The following is a 12,753-nucleotide window of genomic DNA, read 5'->3' as shown; positions in this document are numbered from 1 at the left end:
AGAAAGACATCTTTAAAAAGACGTTTCCGTGTGTGCCGCTCTTTTAGAATATTATACTCTTTTAGAAAATACACTTTTTAGGGTTCTGCCGATGCACCCAGGGGCGATCTCTGCAGTGCACCAGTGCAAAGGGGGGAGAAGCCACTGAAATGTGCCGTCAGAACCAGCAGAGGTGAATGGGAAGCCGTGGGAATTCAGTTCAGTGAACATCGACCGGTCGGCTCTGAAGAGAAAATCAGAATGAGCGGTTTGCACGCCAGCTCCTTTATACCCGTATGTTCGGGGGCGTTGCATTCAAATACCACTCGCCAATTCCCATTGGCCTTTGGGAGGTGTCTCGGGCTCCCTACAGTGACCTCTAGTGTCACTACATCAACACAATGTCGAGTGAGTGACAGATAGGGAACATGAGTGTTAGAATTCAGCCACAGAAAGATATAAACAAAATCAACAGAAGTGGCTGAACCCTGACAAAATTGAACTTGGGATTGATGAATCGATAACAAGATCGTTCAAATGAAAATAGCGAAGTATCAAAAAATCTATATTTTTACCCACCCGTATTATAATATTTTTGATCTACTAACACACATCATGACGTGTATTAAAAGTGATTGACAGCTCTTTGATATCATCTGCTGATGGATTCTCCAAACTGCAAATACAGGAACTGAGTATAGACCTTGCACCAAGATTAGGCGTGCTTTTCAGACGTCTTGGTGCTATTACCTATTTATTTGAAAAAATAGCAAAGTGCGTTTTGCGGCACCTCTTTAGCATACAATACACCCAGAGTTTGCGTACATAGACACCCACAGATAGCGCAAGCACTCCCACACATGCCCACTTACGCTTTGCGCTGGCACAAAAATTGCATTATAATTAGTCCTCTCAAGAAAATTGGATAAGACCGAGCAAATGATCGTTGCGTGTAGAGCGGCACCTAGCATGGTCACGAAAATTCAGCCCTTGGTGTGACCTGCTGTATGGCTGCACAATTATGACACAAATCATAAATGACAATTATTTCCCTTGATATTGTGATTTTACATTAAAATACTTCTTTTAAATGGGCATGCCATGTTCTTTATGTGGGCTACACACCCAAAACAATCTGAGAACTGTATTTCTGAATAACATCAATAAATAAACTTGACAGTGCCTAAATGTATAACTTCACATGACTGTTTTAACGGCGTGAAAACATATTTATTCAAATTATTCAAATTCTGAACAAATTATATCAGAAAGTCAGCAACGGACATGTGTGATTAATTACAATACCCAACCACTGCAGAAAAAAAACAAAAAACTCTAAATATCATAACAAAGTTTTATATATTATACACAATTATTATAATGACTAAGCAAGAGAGATTAAAATGTAACTAACAGATTCACTCTTTCTTCCAAAGGACGCTTTGGGCCTCTCTTGTGCAGTATTAATTGCAATCCAATTGCTATTTTGTAATGCATCACAATATATCAAATGTATGCAATATGTTTATCATGTATTATCATAATGAAAAATGTAATATTGAAATTTTTGTAATGAGAATTTTGATGCAACGAGCATAGACTTAAATTGAATACTATGCTGGACACTTTTTTAGCTTTCTTAATTGTGGCAGATGTAATTTTAATCTGAATTAATTATCAATTTATTGTGCACCCCTAACCCACTGTTTCCTAAGACGAATCTCAGTGACTAGCACAGTGACCGTTTTACGCTCTGCTACAGTACATGCCTCTTGGTCAAATGTATGTTTAAAGGATGAACAGGTAAAGAGGTTGAAGCTGATGTTAGAGTGGTCTATCTCTTGACATTTTACATAATCCCTTTCAGTTTGTGGTTTCTTGCACATTGAGGAGATTTGGCTAGCAGGGAGAATTGGCTTTTTCACATATGCAAGCTGTCATGTTGGATAGAGTGTTGACGTGGTTCTTGAAGGTGAAGGACTTTGATAGTGAAATAGACTCTGATTGGATCTAGATGACAATCTGCCTCAGGGTAGTGGCCTTTACTTGACGACAGGATCTCTATCCAGATGCATTTAATCCTTTCACTGGGTTAGAATATGAGATTGTGCATCATATATCAGATAGACACTGCAGGTGCAGTCATGCTTGAGTGTTTTCTTTTCAGCTCCATGTGTTTATAAATGGGTATGCTTCACTTGCCCTTGTGTTTCTAAATTTTCCTGATTATGGTGTGTGACAACATTGGGAACATGGCTGATGCATCCAGATTTTAGTTTGTGTGACGTGACTTAGCTGAGTTGTACTAGAATCAGGTCGTACCTGTGATTGGTCATGCCATCGTACAGGTTTGGCTCTAAGCGGGTGCGTCGGAACACACAGTGCCTGTCACAAATAGTTAAAGGCTGTCGTTGTCCTGTCCCATTCAACAGGAATTGAACTTTTCAGTTGTCAATTCAAAAAGTTTAGCGTTAAAATTCTGGGGAGAGCGGGTGAAAATTGATGGATGCCTTCCTGGCATTTTTATGGCAAAGCAGATGCCTGTTGTCTAGTGACCCTTTTCTTTCACCTCTTTTGAATGGATCAGTGGGTGTGGGCAGGTGAGTATGAAAGCACTTCAGGCTCAGAGTGTCATCTTTAGGGGAGCCTCGCCCTCTGCAGATCACCCCTCACCAATCCAACCTTCTGCCAGCAGTAATCTAATTAGTTCTGTACAGTTGGAACGATGGTGGTACAGCTGCCTCACTCCCAAGTGTGGTCTGTTCAGCCTTCTGATCAGTCAATATGTCTGTCAGTAGATCTGGACATTTTCTCCACTTTTCTTTTAAGTCAGACATTGTGTATACATGGTAAAAAAAAAATCTGTGCTTATAGCAAAAAATGTGCACACTTCCTGCACTTTCTTCTCTTGTGATTGAAACGTTTGCCATCTTGCAGTAAAACTCAAACAACTCCCAGTTTCTTTCAGCCTATGCTCCTACAACCCTTATTTTTTTAAGGCATGCATGTTGCATTTTTTCATAATGTTTCTACTCTACAAAAAATATAGTCTTTATTTATCAGCACACAAACATAAAATGTCAAAGTGAGTCTATTAAAGGGTCATGATTCCGCTCCATGCAAGGTTCAAATGTGCAACCATTTAGTTACAAAACCTGAACCTTTACCACTACACCACATCACCCACACAAAGGACATGATGGCATCAGGAGTTCTGGTGTGTACTGTCACCTTTCTGGCTGGCTGCCTAAAATTCTACATGTAAAGTAATTGTTTAAAGGGATGCTTTAGTCAAAGTGTTCATAATTTTTTTTTATATTGCAGGTTGATCTGAAGTTGAAATATAATGACCAGCGTGCCACATCACACTGGCTTCTGCCTGGTGGTCGCTGGTATGAGATTAAAGCATATCGGGCATTAAACTAGGCACTCGGAAGGTAAGAGCTGCCTGATTATAGATTACTAAATATCAAGACATTTTGAAAGAATGATCTGGTGTAAATAGCGCTTTGCTGTTCTATTTTCCATAGGTTTATACAGCATAAAAATGATTGGGGCACACTGATTCTGGTAGACAGCTGGTTCAGGGCAAACCTGAACAAATACATCACATGTAAAATAATTATGCAATAGCATATTTTGAAACTGTGGTTTTCAACTAGGAGGGCTTGGCACACTTCTAAGGGGCTTCAAGATTATTTAAAATTATTTAAAATTCAATATGTTATCTTAAAATTATCTAAATTAATTAAATGCTAAATCTGAAAAAAATCTAAATCTAGGCGTGTATCTAAACTTCTAGATGCACATTTTAATATGTCATTAATGAATCATTATCGTCACCCAACCTCTGAGGGCCGTCCTTCAGCATGGCTGGGCTGTGGGAGTGGGCAGGAGTGAGGAGAGATGCAATTTAATAAGCCTCATTTGGGCAGTAGATGATGAGGTGCACCTGATATGATATAGCCTTTTCACCGCTGCCATTCAAACGTAGAGCGATTTAAAATATATAGTCTGTGCTTAAAATGTATTTATTTATTTTTTGGTCTTATGGTCTGTTACTGCAATCCTGCATTTAATTTATTTTGTCCCTTTGAACAGTAACTAAATTTATTGTACAGTGTGCACAGTGTTATTCATTCTTTTTAGTATAATTAAAATAAAAACTTGTTGTCTCTAACAATTGGGGGGTTGTGGAGTCATAAAGGTTGAGAAACAGTCTTAAAATGATTATGGGCATTATATCACCCAGCTGTAGTTCCATATCTGTTTCACTAGATGGAGATAGTGACCTGCCACAAGGGTTTTGAAACACTAGATTATAAACTGTGGCCAGATAATGTGTACATAAGGGCTTTGCTCTTTTACAGGTAACAGCAATGTGTTGAAAACATTTGTTACTTGAAAATCTATACAGATGACAGTTATGTGGTAGAGTGTTATGAAAATAGTGGTCATGAGGAGCAGATTTATGTTTGACCAACACTGCTCTCCTCTTCTCTCAGGCCTGTCAAAGTGGGTCTGTCAGTTAGTGAGACACCACAACACCTTCACTGGGGCCATACTGTCCCTGGAGTCCTTATTTCAAGGACAGCAGTGGGCAGTAGAGACCTTTAAATAGCAGCATTCACAGGCTGCCCCTCCTTACCCAAGCCCCTCGAAGATCGTTTCCACCGCTATCTCACCCCCTCCAGAGATAATCGTCCCCCAGAAACCATATGTCCCACCGCCAGCATTGTTGAACCCACACACTGGGATTAAGGCTGCCAACTCTGAGAGCAGGTCTTCTGGATCAGGTATGGTTTGGGTTGAAATAAATCAAAACATTTAATGCTTAAAGGGTTAGTTCACCACAAAATGAAAATTTGGTCACCAGTATGTTGTTTTCCAAACCTTTATGGTTTTCTTTTGCCCATAGAATAACATTCTCATTTGTGTCCTCCGGGAATATCCTCATATTTAATGCCTATTTAAAATAAGACACTGTATTTGTTAATGAATAATAGTTGGGCCAACACCTTCCATTTTCTGCTTCACTCATTTATGTAGTCCATTATACAATTATTTTCTTTATTTTTTACATTATGAGGCCTTGTTTGATTGTTTACTCGACTGTTTACTTGAAAATCTTGTAAATGGTGATTCTGAGTTTGAACATGAATCGTGTGACATCTGTGCCACACAACTAAAGTTAATACCATTAATATATAGGGTATATCAAAACCATCTGCTAAGTGTGTCTGTGAGTGTGATATGTACATGTGTTTGTATACATACTCTTCACTCCTCAGTGCCCCTGTCAGACTCTATGGCCTCTGATTGACTGAACAGCATTGGGATGAGCATATATCTGACCTGTTGCTTTTAATGAAATCCATTGTGGAAGATTGAGCGTGTGTATTTGTGCACACTTGAGAACAAATCAGGGACTCCAATCCTCATTCAAACACACAACCCATAATGCAGACCCACAACCAAAGCCTGCACAATTATGATAGAGTCCCGGGGCTCCACCACTTAATCAAAGCTGGCCTTAGATTCTGTTTGTATTGAATTCTGTTGGACAATGTTGACTGTATTGTTTTACCAAGAGATTCTGGTTTCATAGGCACACATTTTACTCGCTATATGCACCCAAGGGTTTTGTGTTTTTTGTCACTTAGATGTCTTTTGTGTCACTGTTTGAACAGGTGACCAAAAGAATATACAGCATCCATCTGAACCAATCACAATACCAGATAGGGAACTTAATATCCAAAGAACAGCACAGCCTATAGGGCATCTCTTTGCCTCCACTCCAATCAGTAGCCAATTTAAGCTCCATATCTTTCAATCTGAACACTCTGAAAAGACTTTCTCAGGATGTAATTTCAGTGGACAGCAAGCAATGCCAGGAAGTTGTTTCAGTACTTACTGGGGGAACAAAACCAACAAACTAGTGGTATTCCTGTACTTCCTGTGGAATCAAATCATCAAACAATTGCCATTCCTGAACTTACTGTGGTATCAAAGCACCAAACAAGTGGTGCTTCACTTGACCCTCCACCTGAGTTCTCTCTGGAGACTGCTCCGTAGCTCTACCTCCAAGCAGAACACCAGTGGAACTGATCTTGAAGACACAGAAGAGGAAGAGGAACAGAGTATCTTCTGATGATCTGTTTAGCTCAGCGCAAGACAAGAGGACATTGTCAGAAGTCACTGTCCCAGACAATGCATTTTTACAGAGTAAATCAGAGCAGACAGGTTTAAACTGTAGCATAGACTTTGAAAATAGGCCTACCTGTGACAAGCTAATACTCCACTCAGTGACAAGTGAAGTCTCAACCATGTTGATTTTAATTCCACAAACTTGAACAATTAAGTTGTTATTTTGAAAGCTAAATGGACAATACCCGGCAGTATCGATTAGACAAGCATAAAAAAGAGCTCTCATCGTTCAGAATTTGTTCATTAAAAAGGTAATGTTGTTAAACTCAGAGCTTATATCACTGAGCATTTGTATATGTATGCACCAATATAACTATAAAAATATTGCTCTGAGACACATGTGAACATCTCTGAGTGATAACACAAAGGAATAGTTGAATCCTAGTTTTTTAATCGAGTTTCAAATTAATTTAAACAGACGGTTTGAACAGAATCAGAAAAATGGATCGAACTTACCAACAGGTAAAAGCAGGGAGGTTATTAAAACGTATTCTGGCTATGTTTGTAGTCATTTTGCTTTTAAAACAAGGGATATATGCACTAAAAGGGATTTAGGCACATACAGTGTTGCCTAAATTTATATCACCAGCTAAATTATTGTGAATATATCTTGAAATTTCAATATATCACCCAGTCCTATAGTGGAAGGCATTGTGTCAGAATGCTGGCTCTGTAATTTAGGATAGTTAGAAAAAGGTATCACATTTTAAACAAGTCATAAACACTCATATTCAGTGTCATTGTGTGGCAGAGGTTTGGGTTTATTTCATCCACATAAATACACTGCTGAGGAATAATGCATTTATAGATATTGTTTTTAAGAAAGGTGTTCTTACTGTCGATACAATCATAACACTCTCAATATTACCAGAATGAAAATGTGCTCTAAAATATGTAGTCCCTCAAATTAAATTTGGGAATTAACTGCCATTACCCTGACAAGATTTGTCTTGTTAGAAGAGCTTAAACCGCAACACTGATAATTTGGGGACAGCAAAGAGCAGGGAAGAAATGTTATTAAAGCTCATCCCTCTAATTTAAAAAAATATCACAAAGTGAATTTTTTTCTCATTAAGGCATAAAATGTAAACTGTTTTTTTTTTTTTTTTTCTTTTCTTTTTTTTTTTCTTTTTTTTTTTTGCTGACCACTAATCTATAAGATCCAAATAGCCTCAAACGTCAAATCTTACCTTGGGTTGTTAGCTTTAAAATGAATTAAAGAAATTACTTGTTTGTTAGCTTGCTTGGGTGAATGATCTATTGTTGTGTCAACATTTTTTAACTTTAGACATATATAATAACAAATATGAAAAATATTTCGTCAAATTTAGGGGATTATCTGTAAAATTAGCCAATGTTTATTAAATTAGTCCACTGTATGTGTGAACAGGGAGCTTTTAAATTTAAGTGAAAAATTTAATGTGGTAGCCCAAAAATCCTGCATTTTTAGAGGACATATTTAATGTGTCAAAATCACAGATTTAGATTCCCACATATTTCCTGATTTTTCTGTGGTGGAGCCTGGCTTTATAGACTTACAACAGCAAAATGTAAACGTCCATTTCACAGAGGTGTACAAAGTTTCCATAGAAAATGCACTAAATCATATGCAGTTATTTTGCACAAATTTTTTTTTTTTTTTTTTGTCAACAATGGTAAGGTTAATATATAATACAATACAATACAACATCTGATCAAAATATTACTTATGTATTTATGATCTGACTTAAATGGCATACAAGTTGACTTAATTTATTCTTTAAAGTAAACTCACTTTTTTCAACATTAGATATTTCAATCAACTTTTAAAATTGAGCTTATCTGACAAAATTAAAGTTGGATTTTTTTTACAGTGAGCGTGCAGTTTAATAATAATAACTCAGTGGATTGCTTTAACATGCTGGACATTTGTTTTTCTCTGTGAATGGATGAGCACTCTCCATCTCATGGACAGTTCTGAGTCACCTGACAAGACCACATCCCACTCTGGGTTGGTGCCAGTTGGTGTCCTATTAGGATGTGGTCTTTCCTGTTACACATGTAAAACATCACCACCCTACGTGACCTATGTAGGTCACTGAAGCTCTAGTCACCCGATGGACAAGCAGTTGAGCCCAAATTCTACATTTTGACACCTAAAGTTACTTGACAGGGTGAACACCATCTTTTAGCAATATTCAAATGCCTCACATGATTAATGAATTTTTCTTTCCAGAAAAAGGGTATGGGAGTTTGTACCATGTTTTGTGTTTGGAGTTTTTGCTTCCTTTTTGTGGTAGAATTATAGTAGATTTATTTGATCCTCTTTTTATGTTCCATTTAAATTCAGAGGTGTTAAGATCTTTATTAGTGTCACCAAAAGAAAAGCCTATATAAACATGCTCTCTATAGGATTAACATGTCTTTTGTCTTTTTGTGCTGATCTGTTGGCACCCAGTCAATAGTAATACAAGGGTGGCCAGCACTCAATGGTTGTGTGTGGTTATTTCAGGTGAGGAGGCACAAAGTATTCACACATAGTGCTTTTCTGTTTTTACATGTGTAATAGTGTACCCTGTTCACACATAAATATCCACCGTGTGTTTAACACCATATGGGACACATTTTTCGAACTGGGTGAAAATCCGTATTGATCGGAATTCCCCAACTTTAATTAAACCACAACCAGACAGGTACTTAGCCATGGTCCGAAACTTAAAAAAAACTAAATGAGGCTCTGCGTAACTGCAAAATTATACAATAGGTTAAAATCTAGGCAGCATAATGCAAGCTGTTATGAATTAAAAAATGCTGCAATACTATCTAGGGGTTGTTTAGTAGTGATTTTGTCCAATGATAGAGCAAATTGGTTTGTTTTGTGAAATATTGATCAAAAGCTTACAATAAGTACTCATTAGTCTATTGTGAGTAGCTGCAGCCCCCACACATGAACATAAGTTTATTGATCCATTGAGTCTAGCGGGTTAGTAGCAGCTCAATGCAACTTCTCATGGTGTGTCTGAACTCAGCTAACCCCATCTACTGAGGACAACATTTTATAGCCTAAAAACACTTTTCCTTCCACTGGACAATTGTTCTAATTAGAAGATAATTTAGTTCCTTTCTTAATTTTGAATGTGTAGTTTTAATATATATATATATATATATATATATATATATATATATATATATATATATATATATATATATATATAAATTATATTTTGAATTGTAGATTGCTGCGTTTAGAACTACAGTTAGAATGTTAAATGAGCTTGTGTAAATTGAAGTTGTTGAATGAGTGCAATATGTCCTGTAAGCCTGGTGCACCTGCTATAAATTGTGACTCTCGTCACCCTCATATTCTACACTCATCTTGTCAAATCTTCTACACCTTTGGCCTGACCTCCATCTGGGCGTGTAGCATGGGGCTGACATGCTCCCCAGAGGTGTCATCCCATCATCCGCACCGCCACCATCGCACCATGTTAATCACATCTCTCACTGGTGTGTAATGGACGTTTTATCTGCTGTCCAGCACCGTAATCCCTGCTGTTCTGGTTTGCTGCTGGCCCATTTTCCTCTGCCTATCCTTTTGTCTTTGCCTATGAGCAATCAGCTCTCAAAGGTGTTAGCCTTAGCCGTTATGTCTCAACACTGTTCAAACTTTAATTCATAACGGGCCAGGACATTGAGGGCACATAAACTAATTGGCCATTATTTGCAGTCTGTAAGGAGCTCTGTGCTCATAGCATGGTTTGATTTTTAATGTTGAGAAATAAGGTTGACAGACTCTGACCCCATAACAGAGGTTAGCATTATATTTTTAATTAAAATCAATAATTTTGTGTCATGAGAGGAAATTATCACGCTTCACAGAGTATAAAATGTGATCATTCAGAACAAATGTTTTCACCTCACTGCTTTTTGGATGAAACAAAAGAAAACAGTGATTCGTTTACTGTCCAAATTCTTAAGTCGTTTTGATATTGTACTTTATATTTTAATATGCTCTGTTTAAAATTGTGAATGACTTTCTGATGGGGATTTGGTAATTTGTGAAATAGTAGTGAACATTTAGTCCGTTTAATTAAATTGTATGTTTTGTTTGATTTGTACTGTAGTTGACACATTGTGTTTTAAATTTTTTTTGTAAAGTTACAGAATCCAAATTGATTTTAGATTAATTGTGCCATTTATTTGTTATAATTTATATATATATTATTTTTATTCTTTTACTATCATCTTTAATTTTCACCTTGATTCATTACACTGTATGAGCAATGGACATTAATATATAGTAAAATAGCAATGCACAGGGCATGAACTCTTATTTTTTATTTTACTCCTAATGAGGCCATGTGTCCCCAAGGTCTCACATCACACAGCAAAAGAAGCTGTCAGCCAGAAGCTGTGATAGCATTGTTTGGAACAGTGGGTGGGGTGTTGTTGTAACTGCTGTGTTTTGGGTGTTTTAACTAGGAGTGGCTTGTGGACAGGTGGTTGCCTAGTCACTGAATGTTTGTTTCTGCGGCAATAGTCTGCACCGGTCTTGATAAATCCTATATATATATATATATATATATATATATATATATATATATATATATATATATATATATATATATATATATATATATAGGGGTTGCAGTAAGGCAGGTGAGGAGTAATCTGAAATGTAATGGATAGCTAATCCCCATTTTGGTTAATCTGTCTGCCATGTTATGTTACCATATTGTCCTGGCTTGGATGCCAGTTTTTACAGCCCAGAATCAGAATAAAAACCCTTATGGGCTGAAGAGGCTCTGTTAGAGGTTTAGACCTATAATCTCTGGCAGTAATTGGCTCATTAGCTGACAAAGGTATTAAGGAACCAATGTCTAACATATCTCATGTCTTTGATCGTTGCGGTCAGGAAGTTTGAAATTATTTTAATGGTTGGTTTTATAAGAGTATGCCCATGAGCATAGTAATAATGCATTATTTCATGTACAGAAAAGAGTACAATTAAGGAGTTTTTTGGTTTATAATTTTTGTATTTGTTGTTTCCTACTGTTAATTTTAGAGTCTTTTGCTCTGAATGGGACTGTTGGACAGTTCTGATCATCTTAGTTCCTAAACAATCTGTCTGCAGGCACAGCTGTCAAATCTTGGCTTGGGCTATAGTTTTAGAGCCCCTTGAACAATAAACCGGGATTTCTTTCAGAGGTTTATTTAGAATTAGACATTTAATCTGATTTAACAATTTGATAAGTAGACTGATCTGGGTATAGACATTATTTGTTACGGTTCATCCTGTGTTTACTCAATGCCTTTAATACGTTTTGTCCATAATCTCTGTTAAATCATAGAGGCCACTTGTCAGTTAGGTGATGGTGTTTAACCTGGTGTGTTAGCCAGCATACTATCAAAATTGTAGTTCCCCTATATTTGTCTTCAACCTATGTCTTCTAGCAAGTGCTATATAACAAATGTGAAATATTTTGTAGTGTAAAGAGTGTGTTTTGTTCAGATTTGGACTGAGTATAATTTTATTGTTATATTTGAATCTTCATTGTATTGTGGTGTTGATGGAGTTTGTATTGCATATTTAAAGCAAAACATTTTTTACAATGTTTAAAAAATGTAAACCTTCAGCACTTTTTTTTTGTTCAATGTCAGTTAAAGAGTGGTTGCATAAGTGCATCTGAAGATTTACCCACTAATGGCCCTTTCATTTAGTTTAAAGACTGTAGTGACCATTAGTTTAATCAAAGACATAAGCCTGGATTGGTAACTCTCTATTATCATTTCCATTTGGTAGAAAATGGATTTCTTAATTATAGGGGAGAGTAATCATGTGTTGGTTGTTAATTAATACAGTTAAAAATGACTGTTGACACACAACAACATTTTATCAATAAAATTGACTTTTTTGTTAGAGAGGCTGATGGACCTTATATTGTGCCAAGCAGCTTTTATTTGTCTTTATCCTAACTATCTTACTACCATCTTGAATGCCAGCTATTCAGTGTTTTAGTAAGAGAGATATGTAAACCCTGGGCCATCAGTGGTACAAATGAGGCTCTTTACATTTTTTAGGCTTAGTTTTCTGCAGTTGTTCCATCTTTTAAAACCTTTTGGACCTAACTGGTTCCCAATAGTCTCACCTTTTTTAGACTCAACCGATACTTTGAATTCTTTTTGCATGATTCAGGTAAAATAACTGTTAGACAAAAATGTTTGGTGGTGAGCCACAGACAACAGCAAATCAGCAAAGCCAGACAATGGAGCCTCTAAATGTCCCGTTCTTCTCTGCTGTGGTATTGCTAGACTGCTCATATATTATCTCACATTCCCCTTGTTTTGTGATGTAGGTGCCTATAAAGTTGTCTGTTTCCACCATGTGTTTTTGATTTCACTTTAGAGTTTGTGAAGTTCACATCTCTCCTAGGTACTGACCGTAGCAGGGATTATCTTAGCTATGAGCTTGGCAGGCTTCATGCCATGCTATAAACCCCACTGCTGGCCTATTGGAGGAGAAAGCACTCCTTCCTGTCCAGAGTGCTAAATAACCATGTTTTTGAGGATCTGTCTCCTGCTCTCTAG

General features: G+C 36.9%; 1 pseudogene; it reads left to right on the top strand.

Moving 5' to 3' along the window:
- Positions 1–6,130, top strand: part of LOC127631680 (Fanconi anemia group J protein homolog) — a 50,379-nt pseudogene extending 44,249 nt beyond the window's left edge.
- The last annotated feature ends 6,623 nt before the right edge of the window (positions 6,131–12,753 follow it).

This window comes from Xyrauchen texanus, chromosome 38 (assembly GCF_025860055.1).
Source record: "Xyrauchen texanus isolate HMW12.3.18 chromosome 38, RBS_HiC_50CHRs, whole genome shotgun sequence".
NCBI classification, from domain to species: domain Eukaryota; kingdom Metazoa; phylum Chordata; class Actinopteri; order Cypriniformes; family Catostomidae; genus Xyrauchen; species Xyrauchen texanus.
This window is presented reverse-complemented; position numbering and strand designations above follow the sequence as displayed.